General features: G+C 48.3%; 1 long non-coding RNA gene across 1 annotated transcript in view; it reads left to right on the top strand.

The window, feature by feature from the left end:
• Nucleotides 1–11,696: 11,696 nt before the first annotated feature.
• Nucleotides 11,697–14,326, top strand: part of LOC310664586 — a 56,799-nt gene continuing 54,169 nt past the window's right edge. The window contains exon 1 of the long non-coding RNA XR_014504978.1: nt 11,697–11,738. This is a non-coding gene — a long non-coding RNA (uncharacterized lncRNA). The remainder of the gene's footprint in view (nt 11,739–14,326) is intronic.

The raw sequence follows: 14,326 nt of genomic DNA, 5'->3' as shown, positions 1-14,326 counted from the left end.
TTTATTTATTATTAATTTTAGCCCCAAGGTAAAGTGCTGCTTTCCTTCAGGTATAATTTTTTACAGCTTGCTGAAAGAAAATGGCAAGGCAGAGAGGATGATGTCTGTACGGTTTGAGAAATTTATCCCCACAGTATCTGGTGCATGCTAAGGAAAGATGATGACAAGGACTATATCCTGAGAAGAGATATCATTCAGGACAGGCTTTTCCAACCTGGCAGCTTCCAGACGTCTTGGATTACAACTCGCGACATTGCCAGGTTGGCAAAAGCTTGGCTTGGTCCATGCGCTGCAATACCTAGTTTGTCCACCGCAGGGAGATAAAGGGCACAGTTTTGCATTGTTGCTGCTCAGCTTTCTAAGGCCGGAGAAACTTTTATTTCTCTCCTGAAATGTTTGCAAAACCAACCAAACAAAAACGTTTCTGTTCATTGGGGTGGGGAGAATTGGGGGGGGGGGGAGTGCAGATTTACTAAAGCACATGGTAAAGTGCACGTGGGAGCTGGGGAACAGTTGGTTTGGGTGGCACAGGTGCCAAAATAAACAAGGCAAGAGAATTAAGCAGGAAGACCCACATGTCCCCGGAGCCAACGCTGAGCCCCAGGGTACAAGAAGGAAAACTTATCCTTTTAAATAGCCAGACAAGCAAACAGGTGCATATAATTGTGTTGCTGTTGGCATCCGTTTGCCCTAAGAGACAATGGAGTCAGCCTCCAGGGGTGAAGTCAAAACGCTGCGTTAGCATCACTCAGGTGACTTCCTCGGGGCACAATCCTGGGCAGCGTGTCTGGGGGCCTTGGGCTACCCAGACAACAAGACCCCCCCAGCCTCTTGGCCTCACTGGTTCAAAGAAAAGCAGAGCAAGACCTTTGGCACCAGCTGGGCAGCAGGAGTTGCCAGAAGTAGGCGTACAAGGTGCCACCCAACCATTTTATGGACCTCACCTTATATTTGTGTAGGGTTTACTCCTTAGCCTGTTCTTCTCCCAAAGATACCCACAAGGCAATGGAGGTTTAGGCTCAGAGTTTTCCTTCCCCTAGATGGGCTATCAGTGCTGGATTTACGTATAAGCTAAACAATCTATAGCAGGGGTCAGCAAACTGACTGCGCCTTGGGCTGGTGTCTCCAGCGCCGATCGCGCAGTGGGCTGGAGGGTGGGGGAGGACGTGCCCATATGCATGAGCACACGCTATTTCCAGCACACATCTGGGTCGGAGGAGCACCGGAAATTGCTTTTGCGCATGTGCACAAGCCTCCTCCGACCCGGATGTGAACTGGAAATAACGCGCATGCGCAAAAACTATTTCCGGTGCTCCTCCGACCCGGAAGTGGGCAGCCGCGCAGCGCAGCGCCAGCAAGAACAGGCGGTGGGGGTTGCCGTGGGCTGGATAAACGAGTCCCTCGGGCCTTATCCGGCCCACGGGCCTTAGTTTGGGGACCCCTGAGCTATAGCTTAGGGCCCCACTCTCTTGCCCCCCAATTCAACAATTCAGTTGAACAATTATTTTGATATTTTGTTATGTGCAAATGGCTTAAGATACCTATTAAAGGTAAAGGTAAAGGGACCCCTGACCATTAGGTCCAGTCGTGACCGACTCTGGGGTTGCGGCGTACAGCTTCTGGGTCATGTGACCAGCATGACTATGCCGCTTCTGGCGAACCAGAGCAGTGCACGGAAACGCCGTTTACCTTCCCGCCGGAGCGGTGCCTATTTATCTACTTGCACTTTGAGGTGCTTTCAAACTGCTAGGTTGGCAGGAGCAGGGACCGAGCAACGGGAGCTCACCCCAACATGGGGATTCAAACCGCTGACCTTCTGATCGGAAGGTCCTAGGATCTGTGGTTTAACCCACAGCGCCACCCGCGTCCCTAAGATACCTATTAGGTCCATAAATTACTGTATAGCATATATTCAACATAAAAAACAGCGACAATTTGTTGTTGACAAAGGACAGCTGGACATATAATGGGCCCCATTACCTTCAGTAGTTTAGAGCCTCGTCAAACCTCAATCTGGCCCTGGCTACCTTCCCAGATGGACAAGCCCCCTGTGGCCCTCCCTTCCCTCTACAGAACGTGCTGAAACCGCCTTCTTGACTGTTGGACCCACTCTTGGTCTTGTCCACTCAATCTTCCAGAGCCTGTCTTCGTATGCAGGACAAGTCCCCAACTCACCAAGGGCTTGAGGCCCATCAGCTACCTGGTTTAGCTGACCAGTCGAAGCCGTTTGCAGGATGCGGTTGCTGTCTCATGCCAACAGCTTCTATGAGCCGCAGGTGAGAGCTGAGTGCTGGATGGGGACCAGGGCCATCTTAAGTACATCCGGCAAATGGAACAAATTACATCTCAATCAATCAATTTAGATTCCAAAATAGCATTGCTTTCTATATTTGCAGATGAAGCACAAAATCTTAGAGACAAAGACTTAACTGTGCATCTTATAACTGCAGCACGTCTTGCTGTTGGTAGACACTGGAGGACATTAAACGTGAACCTGTATGAAGTTTGGTAGGCTTATGTCTGGGAGTTAATTTTGATGGAAAAGTTAACAGAAAGGGTACATGAAAGAAAACAATGTGAGAAGCTACATAACTTTTACATAACGTGGTCCTCCTTTATTACATATGCATCAAAGAAAGAACATGCATTTAAACCACCTAAGACACATGGGAGCATGTGGAATGATATTTTTTTAAACCAGCAACTGTAGAAATAATTTTTCATTTGATTATATTACTAATGTAATTACCTGGATGTAGTTGGGGTTGTTTTTTTGGGGGGGGTATGGGAAACTGTATTTTATTGCTTGTACTTGATTATATGTTGTTCTTATATTCAACTAATAATATAGATTTATATATTTTTAAAAGTACATCCAGCACCATGGTGCAAATATCCCTCCGGCTGTCCCCCCCCCCCGTTTGCTAGAGTTGCCGACCTTTTTGGCAGCTTTGCGGGGCTGGAGGAGGCGGGCAGCGGCTGGGGGGCGTGGCGCTGCTTAAGCGAGTTGGGCGAGGGCTGTGAGCTCCGTGCCCAGCCTCCACCTCTTCCCTGGCACCCTCCAGAACTTAATAAAACAAAACAAACAATACAAGCAACACGCAGACCAGCATACTAGATAGCACTGTAATTCTTATTGCATAATATACATGATTTAGTAACAAAAACAAAACGTGTGCTCTTGTAAATCCTCAAATATATTTGAAATCAATTGAACACACATCTATCAACCTTTGAAAGTCCGTAGAAGTATAATAAGTCTATGGTTGAAACAAAGCAATAGATGCTACCCTGTGGGCTAAGCGGTAAAACTTTTCTTTAGGCGTTCATGGTGCCAATGTAGTAAGTGAATAACAACGTAGGACAGTGATCCTGGATAATCTGACTGTTTCGCTGGAATCTTCTTCAGCACAACCCATAGATTAGAAAAATGCAAAAGGAGCAGTGGTCATGTGGATATGTAACTTGGCACCCCGGTGCCCCGCGCCACAATGGGCAAGATGCACCCGGTGGAGACCGAGAATGGACAAACTACCGCAGAAGGAGCACGATGTGTCCCCCACCAGAGGTTTTACCTCATCCCTAACACCCTGTGCATCACCATGCAACAACAATAGCAACAGCAGCAGCAACAGCAACAACAACAAAGTCATAATTCAATGTCTCCACCTGTCGTTGGCTCTGGCGCCCCCTACTGTTGACCTCCCCGCCTTCCAGCCTACCAGTCCCAACAAACCCCTTCGCTCCTCAGGGCCTTGCTTCAAAAGCAGAAACCTGGCGTTGGGTGGGGACTGATAGGCAAGCATCTCTCCAATTGGCACTTGAAACCAAGGAAATGAAATCTAATTACCTAGACCGCAATGTTTTTCCTGCCTGAGTGACTCTGACAGGAGGTTTATTAGCCAGACACATCTCACACAAGCATCCCGGCCCGATCCGTAATCTTCGTTCATGCGGTTAACTGGCAACAAGAGATCTGGAGAACGGCTGTTCTTTTGGGAACAGACAAATTGGATATTGATTAGCGTCTATCGCTAATGACGTGGGCTATTAATAGCTTGGGGTGTGTGGGTGTGGTTTAAAAATAGCCAGCTTCTCAGAGCAACAAAATCCTCGCTTGCGCTCCTCAGTGAGGCCCACTCTGTTGACTTGGCAGCGAAGGCAGGTAGACATTGTGTAAGGAGGCTGAATAAGCATAAATCAGCTGGGAGGAAAACACAAGACCACGGGAACAACCAGGGCCATCCTGAGTCCTCCATGGCACAAGAGAACTACAGGCTAGGATTGGTGCTTGTGGGCCTCCCATGAGCCACTGGGGGGCCTCTGTGAGAACAGGATGCTGGGTCAGGTGGGCCTTTGGCGTGGGCTCTTCTGATATCCTTTCCTTCTGTCCTTTCGCAGCTCAGCCCTCGCCTTTGATCCCCACCTCCTCGGCATCTGCCGCCTAAGGCAGCCCTTGCACTCTGCCTTATGGTAGGGCCGGGCCCCATCATATAGAGGAGGGCAACCAAAATGGTCAAAGGCCTGGAAACGATGCCTTATGAGGAACGGCTAAGGGAGCTGGGCATGTTTAGCCTGGAGAAGAGGAGGTTAAGGGGTGATATGATAGCCATGTTCAAATATATAAAAGGATGTCACATAGAGGAGGGAGAAAGGTTGTTTTCTGCTGCTCCAGAGAAGCGGACACGGAGCAATGGATCCAAACTACAAGAAAGAAGATTCCACCTAAACATTAGGAAGAACTTCCTGACAGTAAGAGCTGTTTGACAGTGGACTTTGCTGCCAAGGAGTGTGGTGGAGTCTCCTTCTTTGGAGGTCTTTAAGCAGAGGCTTGACAACCATAAGTCAGGAGTGCTCTGATGGTGTTTCCTGCTTGGCAGGCGGTTGGACTCGATGGCCCTTGTCGTCTCTTCCAACTCTATGATTCTATGATATACCGTATATTCCGGTGTATTAGATGACTGGGCGTATAGGACGACCCCCAACTTTTCCTGTTAAATTATAGAGTTTAGCCGCCCGCCAAGCCCCACCAGGGGCAGAGCATGCACCCCTCTGCTGCCTCTGCCGCTGCCGCAGCAGCAGCCCGGGGAGAGGTTTGATGGGTGGAACGAAACCTGGCTCCCTCCCTTTCTCCCTCCCGCCTCGGTCTCCGCTGCCCTCACCTGTGGGGATGCCCAGCTCCTTGGAGCCTTGGCACCACCTCGCCGCGGCAGAAATACAGAAGGCTCTTCATGGCGCTTGCGAGTCGAGCCAAGCCCTGCGCGGCCACGGCAAAGGCCGGATCTGGCTCCCATGGTGGTGGCAGCAGCAGGCGGGCGGGCAGGCGAGCACTGCGCTCAGAAGAATGCTCAGAACCACTGTACAGTGGTGCCTCGCAAGACGAAATTAATTCGTTCTGCAAGTCTCTTCGTCTAGCGTTTTTTTCGTCTTGCGAAGCAACCCTATTAGCGGCTTAGCGGATTAGCGCTATTAGCGGTTTAGCGGCTATTAGTGGCTATTAGCGGTTATTAAAGGCTTAAGGGATTAGCGGATTAGCTGCTAAAAGGCTATTAGCGGTTTAGCGGCTTAGAAAAAGGGGATGGGGAGCGAAAAAAAATCTCAAGACTCGCAAGACATTTTCGTCTTGCGAAGCAAGCCCATAGGGAAATTCGTCCTGCGAAGCGCATCGAAAAACGGAAAACCCTTTCGTCTAGCGGGTTTTCTGTCTTGCGAGGCATTCGTCTTGCGGGGCACCACTGAACTGGGGGGGGGGAGTCTGCCCTCCTCCCCCTCCCTTCTCCCAATTAACCTCCGTCTCCAGGGCCCGCCCCTGTATCATCACTGAGGTCACCCAGTGATATCACCAGGGGCCTCTGCTCTATGTCATCACCAGAGGCTGCCCCTAGGTCTCAGGTTTGGGCCCTGAAACTAGCAACCCTACTGGTTAGGTGACCCCTGTTCCTCTAGCAGTGGTACAATTCCCAGATTGCCCCGTATTGGTATCAGGAATGGGCAATGTCTGCAGGCAGCTCATCTGTAGGGGACAGACTGTCTAGTACAGCTCAATCCGTCATATGATGCCCTATTATTGCTTTGCCTTGCCCAGGCTGTCGACATCATAAAAGATCAGCAAGGAAAAGGAAATGAGCGTTCTGTTTGCAATTCAGTGGGGGGTGGGGGGTGGAAGGAGGATATTCCGATAAATTCTTTGGCCAATCATTTTGTCAGTTTGGACTATTATCACCGCCTCTATTTCCCACCCTGTGCCTTTAACAAGAGAAGACAAATTAAACATAGGAAGCTTTTGCCATAAATTTATTTTCGCTCCAGGTGATGTTTCAGTTTAGGGTTGCCATACGGACATAGCGGGTATTCAATCCTCATAAACAGCGCCTGGGCGGAAATCGCTGAAATGTCTGGGAAAATTCGGACGTATGGCAGCCCGTGTTGACAGTGTAGATTTTACAAATTTCATTAAAAATAGCTCAAAAACTCATTTATTTGGGGTGGATGGAGGAGAGAAAAAGATCAACAACTTTGGTGCAGAATTGGACAAAATGACAGGAAGGATTTGAAACCTGCGGGATCAGAGATTTACAGAAGATTGGAAGAAGTATATGAATTATTTGAAGAGCAACTGTAATCAACAAATTACACTAGTGGGACTACAAGAAGTTTTATAAGGAGAAATATACGAAGTAGAAAAAGATAGAGATATCGGTTATGAGTTTGAAATGTAATAGGGAAGATAAGAAATGCATACTGAGAGATTAGGTTGGAAAATTTTCAGACAGGATTGATGGAAGTCAAAAATTTGAATAAGATGTAAAAGTATAATTGCTGTCGAAAATGATATGTTAAACACACACACACACACACATATATATGAACCAACTTTGGTGTCCGGATTTTCACTTTTTGAAATATGGCAATGCTACTTCAGTCGGAGGAAAAAGAGATGAAATGATCTAGCCAGTTGGAGAGGCTCCCTGCAGGGTATTGACCCGTGGCTGGACACAGGAGAAGGTGACTTGCGTAGGTGAGCTGGATGAGGTACGACAAGGATGTCATTGCCCTGGGTTTTGCCCGGCACACACATTTCTCTTTTTGTCCCACTGTTGCCTGCAGCCAAGCAAGTTTTGCAATATTTTGAAGCAGTACAAAAAGCCTACGAATCCTGTTTGACCAGAAGTGTAAATTGGATAAGTGTACACAACACAGGTTTTCTTTTTTTAATACTATTAGTACAGTGGTACCTCGGGTTACATACACTTCAGGTTACAGACTCTGCTAACCCAGAAATAGTACCTCGGGTTAAGAACTTTGCTTCAGGATGAGAACAGAAATTGCGCGGCGGCAGCGGGAGGCCCCATTAGCTAAAGTGGTACCTCAGGCTAAGAACAGTTTCAGGTTAAGAACGGACCTCCAGAACGAATTAAGTTCTTAACCTGAGGTACCACTGTATCTGTAAAATCTATTTGTCACTTTTTTTTTTTACCAAGACAACTCTAAGTGATTTATAATAAAAACGCATTCATTAAAACTGGTGTAAAAGAAAGCAAAGAAAAATCTAAAAGATCATTCTATTTTACTTTCTATTGATCTAGATGGGCCGGTGGTTTGACTCCATGCAAGGCAGTCTCCTATGTTTCTGTTTCATGCCTGCTCCTGGCCAGGATCACCCTGCGAAATCTCATTCCAGTAATTCCAAAGGAGTGCCATTGCACCAGGACTCACCTTCCCAGCCCCCCTCTCTCCTCCTCTGAATCTCTATAACTGATGGATTACTCAGTTGGCAGAGTATTAGACTCTTAATTTCAGGGATGTGGGTTCAAGCTTCATGGTGGGCAAAAGATTCCAGCCTTGCAAGGTGTTATGTACTGAGTTGAATAGGGTCCAAAATGCAGCAGTCTGATTGGTCCTAGAACAATGCAGCAGTATGATTGGTTTGCGGGAGCCACCCAATCCAGCTCCAGATGGAAGTGAATCCACAACCTGATTGGCCTACAGGAGAATTCCGGAATTAGCCAATCACGTGCAGCCCATTGTGTAAATAATGTATATAAAGCAGATACTTTGGGGGAACATTCATTCCTCCTCCCACTATGAGCTGAATAAAGAGCATGAAATCCACTCTCGACCCTGAGTATATTTCGCAAGGGGTTGGGCTAGATCATGGGTAGGCAAACTAAGGCCCGGGGACCAGATCCGGCCCAATCGCCTTCTAAAGCCAGTCTGCGGATGGTCCAGGAATCAGTGTGTTTTTACATGAGTAGAATGTGTCCTTTTATTTAAAATGCATCTCTGGGTTATTTGTGGGGCATAGGAATTCGTTCATTATTTTTTTCCAAACTATGGTCCGGACCCCCACAAGGTCTGAGGGACAGTGGACAGGCCCCCTGCTGAAAAAGTTTGCTGACCCCTGGGCTAGATGATATTTGTGGTCCCTTCTGCTACGATTCCGATTCTGTTTCCTCTCCCTGCTGCTGAGACAGAGAAAGATGGGGGGAAATGGCTTGTAACTATTATTTCTCGGCTGCCTCCTCTGCACACTGCTGACGTTAGTTTGGATCCTGTTGCTGAGCTCTTATGGGTCCACTGAGCCTTCTCAAGAATAGGCTATTCCTTAGACTCCAGTCACAGCACTCTGCGTTCTTCTGAGAAGCGGGTAGGAATGCCACTGCCTTGTGATTAACTCTGTCCGCTGAAGAATGATAACAATCATTTTACTAAATTTATTACTTCCCCTTCACCAGCAGATCCCCAATTAGTACATAAAACCGTACCATAAAAAACCTGCATATAAAAAAAATTCAATTAAGAAACCAGCTGTTATGAAAAGAGGCATTCTTAACCGCCCGCATGAGCCTGATGTATTATTATTATTATTATTATTATTATCATCATTATCATTATCATTATTATTTTATTATTTATACCCCGCCCATCCGGCTGGGCCTCCCCAGCCACTCTGGGCGGCTTCCAACGAAATATTAAAAAAACGTAATACAGTGGTACCTCGGGTTACAGACGCTTCAGGTTACAGACTCCGCTAACCCAGAAATAGTACCTGGGGTTAAGAACTTTGCTTCAGGTTGAGAACAGAAATCGTGCTCCAGCAGCAGCAGGAGGCTCCATTAGCTAAAGTGGTGCTTCAGGTTAAGAACAGTTTCAGGTTAAGAATGGACCTCTGGAACGAATTAAGTACTTAACCCAAAGTACCACTGTACATCAAACATTAAAAGCTTCCCTAAACTGGCTGCCTTCAGATGTCTTCTAAAAGTCTGGTAGTTGCTGTTCTCTTTGACATCTGACGGGAGGGCGTTCCACAGGGCGGGTGCCACCGCCAAGAAGGCCCTCTGCCTGGTTCCCTGTAACTTGGCTTCTTGCATCGAGGGAACCGCCAGAAGCTCTTCGGCACTGGACCTCAGTGTCCGGGTAGAACGATGGGGATGGAGACGCTCCTTCAGAGATGTGACATTGTTGGCTGGGTCTGATGGAAGTTATAGTCAAGGGCATCCCAGAGGGTACATGGTTGGAGAACACTGCCTGGTTCTCATGAGCAGCTGTAGGCTTTGACGCTTGATTATCCTGAGTTCTGGTTGTCATTGTGTGTGTTGTTTTTTTTACCACCCCATGAAATTACGGTATATTGATTTTTATCACCCACAAACAGGTTGGGTCAGGCCAAAGCACCAGGACTAGGGAGTGTCACGTGCAGAACAATCAATAGCCTCGGGCTGTTTAATTTCCTTAATGAGACAAGTGAGCATACAAGGCTCCCCCTTGTTAACCCCTGCAGGATGGCTGAGTGTGATCTGCTTTGAATCTGCAGGCGCTGAAGGATCCTGGGCTTGAGGAACAGAGCAAAAAGTGATCAGAGAAAGGAATCTCTGTTTCCTGGAGGAGAGACAACATCTCACACACCTGTGAGTCTCTCTAGGGTTGCAGCTATGCAGCCAAAGTAGCCTAGGCAAATTTTATGCAAAAAATTGTATCCTCTTCTGTGCCGGGGGCTGCCCTAGCTATATATAAACGAGATGAAAACCCATGTCAACATTTCACCTACCTGAGTAAAACGGTACCCCTGCCCGTACGGGCTAGTCGTGACCTACTCTAGGGTTGTGCGCTCATCTCGCTCAAGAGGCCGGGAGCCAGCGCTGTCCTCAGACACTTCCGGGTCACGTGGCCAGCGTGACGAAGCTGCATCTGGCGAGCCAGCACCAGCGCCGCACACGGAAACGTCGTTTACCTTCCCGCTAGAAAGCGGTACCTATTTATCTATTTGCACTGGCGTGCTTTCGAACTGCTAGGTGGGCAGGAGCTGGGACCGAACGACAGGAGCTCACCCCGCCGCGGGGATTCGAACCGCCGACCTTTCGATCAGCAAGTCCTAGGCTCTGTGGTTTAACCCACAGCGCCACCCATTTCACCTACCTGAGTAGGCTGGCCAAATCAACAATTTTTTTCCCAGGCAGCCCAAAGTGACCCTGATGTCAATAGGCAGGGAGTCTGGTTGCCGCCACGCCAAAAGATCAATTCCTTCTCCTGTTTCCCGTTGCTTTTGTGCCTTCAGCCCTCCAGTTGTTGCTGAGCTACAGCTCCCAACACCCTTGGGCCTATTGGCCATGCTTGCAGGGGAGATGGGAGTTGTAGTTCAGCGACACCCGGGAGCAGCGCTCGGAGCCTCTCCTCTCCGACCCAGCGGTGGCAGTTTCAACCCACAACCTGCGCATGTGTGTAGGAAGAGTGACTCATTGCATTTGACCTGAGGAAAAGCTTTGAGGTTGAGCTCCTGGGTCAGGTCACATTGCCGGCGCTCAGTTTTGTCAAAGAGATTTCCTGTTCCATTCAGTAATCCCTCTTGTACGTCTGATATGCTTCAAACCGGCCCACCGGCTCCTCTGCGCATAGCTCTTCCACTATTTCAGGGGCTCAAGCCAGCGAGGCAATGATGTTCCCAGCTCTCCACAGCTGAGCTTAGTAGCAGAAGGATTTCCCTGCATTACCACTGGCCTTGGAGAGGACGCACTGAATATGAGGACAAGGACACTGGCAATGACTCCCGCAATCTCAGCGCTGGAACACGGCATGGCATCAAAACGGCACACCTGGGAATTTCCGAGGGGAAACACCTGCCAAATTATCGCCAACTTGGCAAAAAAAAGGGCAAACTCCGGAGCGTGAGAAGTAGCTGGAACAGACCCAAGGCCTGCATCTGTTCTCAAAACAGTCGGCTGGCTTCCTCTGACAAGCCTGTGATGGTGTTGTGGTTAGAGCGCAGGACGAGGAGCCGGGAGGGATCTGGGTTCAAATCCCCATTCAGAGATGAGGCTTGCTGGGCGGCCTTGGAAACCAGTCCCTGCCTCTCAACCTACCTCACAGGGGTGTTGGGATGAAATGAGGAGGGGGAGAACCCAGTGGCGTAGCGTGGGTTGTCAGCACCCGGGGCAAGGCAAGTAATTTGCGCCCCCCCCCGCTGCACTGTCCCTCCCCCAGATAGTCCCTCGCTCTCTCACCGCACCGCACGCCTGGCACCCTCCCCTCCACAGTGGGCGGCGACCCGGCCACTCGGATCGGATTCGCACAGCCAGCACTGCAGTGAGAGAGAGTGAGTGAGCCAGGTAGGGGCAGAGAGCTGCGAGTGCAAGCGCCCCCCCCCCCGATGTTGCGCCCGGTGCGGCCGGCCCCCCCTACACCCCCCACGCTACGCCACTGGGATAACCACAAGCTTCACCTTGAGCTCCTTGGTGGAAAAGGTAGGATATAAATGCAATAAATAATTTTTTTTTTAATAATTTTTTTTAATTAAGTTTTACATTGCAAATTTAAATTCAAACATTAAACAAAACCAGAATTACCAATCTTTTTTCAACTGCTTTACTTATTTTCTCTATCTTTTTAAAATAATCCATTTCCCCCCTTAGTTGTCTAGTACAAGCATTACTCAAATCCTGCCAAAGTTTTTAGCTGCTTGCAGTGTTCTCTTAAACGCATTATAAAATTTTCCCATTCCTTCTTAGAGTTCTTCTCTCCCTGTTTTCTGATTCTCCCGGTCATTCTCGCCATTTCGGCATAATCCATCATCTTCACCAACCATTCGTCTCTGGTCAGGACTTTATCTTCTTTCCATCTCTGGGCCAGTAGTAGCCGCACTGCTGTCGTTGCATACATAAATACGGTGGTACCTTGGTTCTCAAACTAAGGTTACCAGACCTCCCCATTTCCCGGAGACAGTCCTCGGATTTACAAATCAGTCCCCATACAAAATCCATTGAAGTTGAAAAGTGTCCCTGGATTAATTAAAAAAAATCTGGTAACCTTATCTCAAACGCCTTGGTACTCAAGCAACTTGGAACCCAAACTCTGCAAACCCAGAAGTAAGTGTTTGGCTTTGCAAACCTTTTTCGGAAGCTGAACATGCTCCCTTTTGAGTGTTCCACTGAGGTCTGTCTGGTTTTGCTATTAATTTTGCGTTTTTGTTTTTGTGGCTCTTTTTGTTTTGTTTTTGAGAGCCAGTGTGGTGTAGTGGTTAAGAGCGGTAGTCACGTAATCTGGGTAACCGGGTTCGCGTCTCCGCTCCTCCACATGCAGCTGCTGGGTGACCTTGGGCCAGTCACAGTCTCTCAGCCCCACTCACCTCACAGAGTGTTTGTTGTGGGGGAGGAAGGGAAAGGAGAATGTTAGCCGCTTTGAGACTCCTTAAAGGGAGTGAAAGGCGGGATATCAAATCCAAACTCTTCTTGTGACGGTGTGGAACCCACTTCAGTTGCTGATTGAATGTGTGACTGTAGTACATTGTTTATTGCTTTTATTTTATGGATCAATGGTCTTGTTAGATAGTAAAATTCATGTTAAATTGCTGTTTCAGGGGTTGTTTTTAAAAATCTGGAACGGATTAATCCATTTTGCATTACTTTCTATGGGAAAGCATGCCTTGGTTTTGGAATGCTTTGGTTTTGGAATGAACTTCCGGAATGGATTAAGTACCACTGTAGTCGTTTCAATAAATTACAAAATAAGCCAACAAGCAGCACATGAGTGCAATAGCCGTTTTTCAGTTCAGCACCTCCAGCCGCTGGTACCCAGATGTATGCTGCCTCTGAGAGTGGATGCATGACATCACCATCTTGACTCACAGACATCGATAGCCCTCTCCTCCAGGAATTTCGCCAACCCTCTTTCAAAGGCTGGTGGCCACCACTGCCTCCTGGGTTTTTCTCAAACGATCTGAGATGACGCCTGTGTGCCTGCCTTTGCTCCTCCCGCTTCATTCCTCTTCTGGTTCTAGGAGACCAGGGGGAGGTGAAAGTCCCAGCTAAGGAAGGATGGACCACCAAGACTATGCCGACTATGCCGACTATGCCGAAATGGCAAAAATGACTGTGAAGACGATAAGAAATTCAGTAAAGAGTGGGGGAAATGTATAGAGTATCTGAAATACCACTGTAGATATTTAAAAAAACGTTAACAGGATTGTTATAACACTTGTAATAAGGCTTTAAAAGGTTAAAAAAATGGTTGTGTGGCGAGTTCACGCCTTCCCCCTCAGAAATAAAGACACGAGACACAAGAATTCAAGTTAATGGGTCAAATTAGGCCACTACTTTATTGATTACAGGAATTGAGTGGTATTAGCTTAGGCATTGGTCCTGAAAACTAACTGGCTTCAGCCCGCTTGCTTGAAGACTGGTGAGGGTTAACCACCAGTAGGGGGAGTCCTGCTGAGGCACGTCAACTAGGAGCTCCCCCCAGAGTTACTGCTTGGGGGCGTGCCATGGGCCCACACCTCCATAGGCTTAGGACAAGGCCACGCCCCCCGGAATCCTTTACCGCACTACCCTTATGATTGGGGGAAGGTATGGTGCTTCCTTCCCCCCCTTCATCTGCATAACAATAGAACAAGACCCCTACCAATGCCTTACCGCCAATACTGAGGAGTTGTGATGGATTGCTACGAGGTAGGCGAAAACCAAGTGGCTGGAGCCAATCTGCCAAATGGAAAAATTCCTACCAGGCCCCTCGACGGCTACCAACCAAAGCCCATAGCAACGTCAGAGAGCCTAACCTAACCTAATGGGTGGGCGGGAAGGGAAAAAACCTGGCTGGTTGCAGCGCGGGAGACCCTCGGCTGCGCCAGACCTAAATGCAGCGAGGCCACGCCTCCCGGCTCAGCCAATTGGCTGGCCCAGGAATGACGCGTCCAAGGATTCCCTGTTATGGCGGGGGCTGGAGCCCTAGCTCGGAAGTGGCTATATAAAATAAAGTTGAAAAATGTAATTAGATGCAGTAGGAAGAATAGATAAATATTGGAAACCAGGGCGTGGGGGAAGTCCGGGGATTCAAG

The sequence above is a fragment of the Podarcis tiliguerta genome (assembly GCF_965153285.1).
Source record: "Podarcis tiliguerta genome assembly, chromosome: 14".
Taxonomy (NCBI): Eukaryota; Metazoa; Chordata; class Lepidosauria; order Squamata; family Lacertidae; genus Podarcis; species Podarcis tiliguerta.
This window is presented reverse-complemented; position numbering and strand designations above follow the sequence as displayed.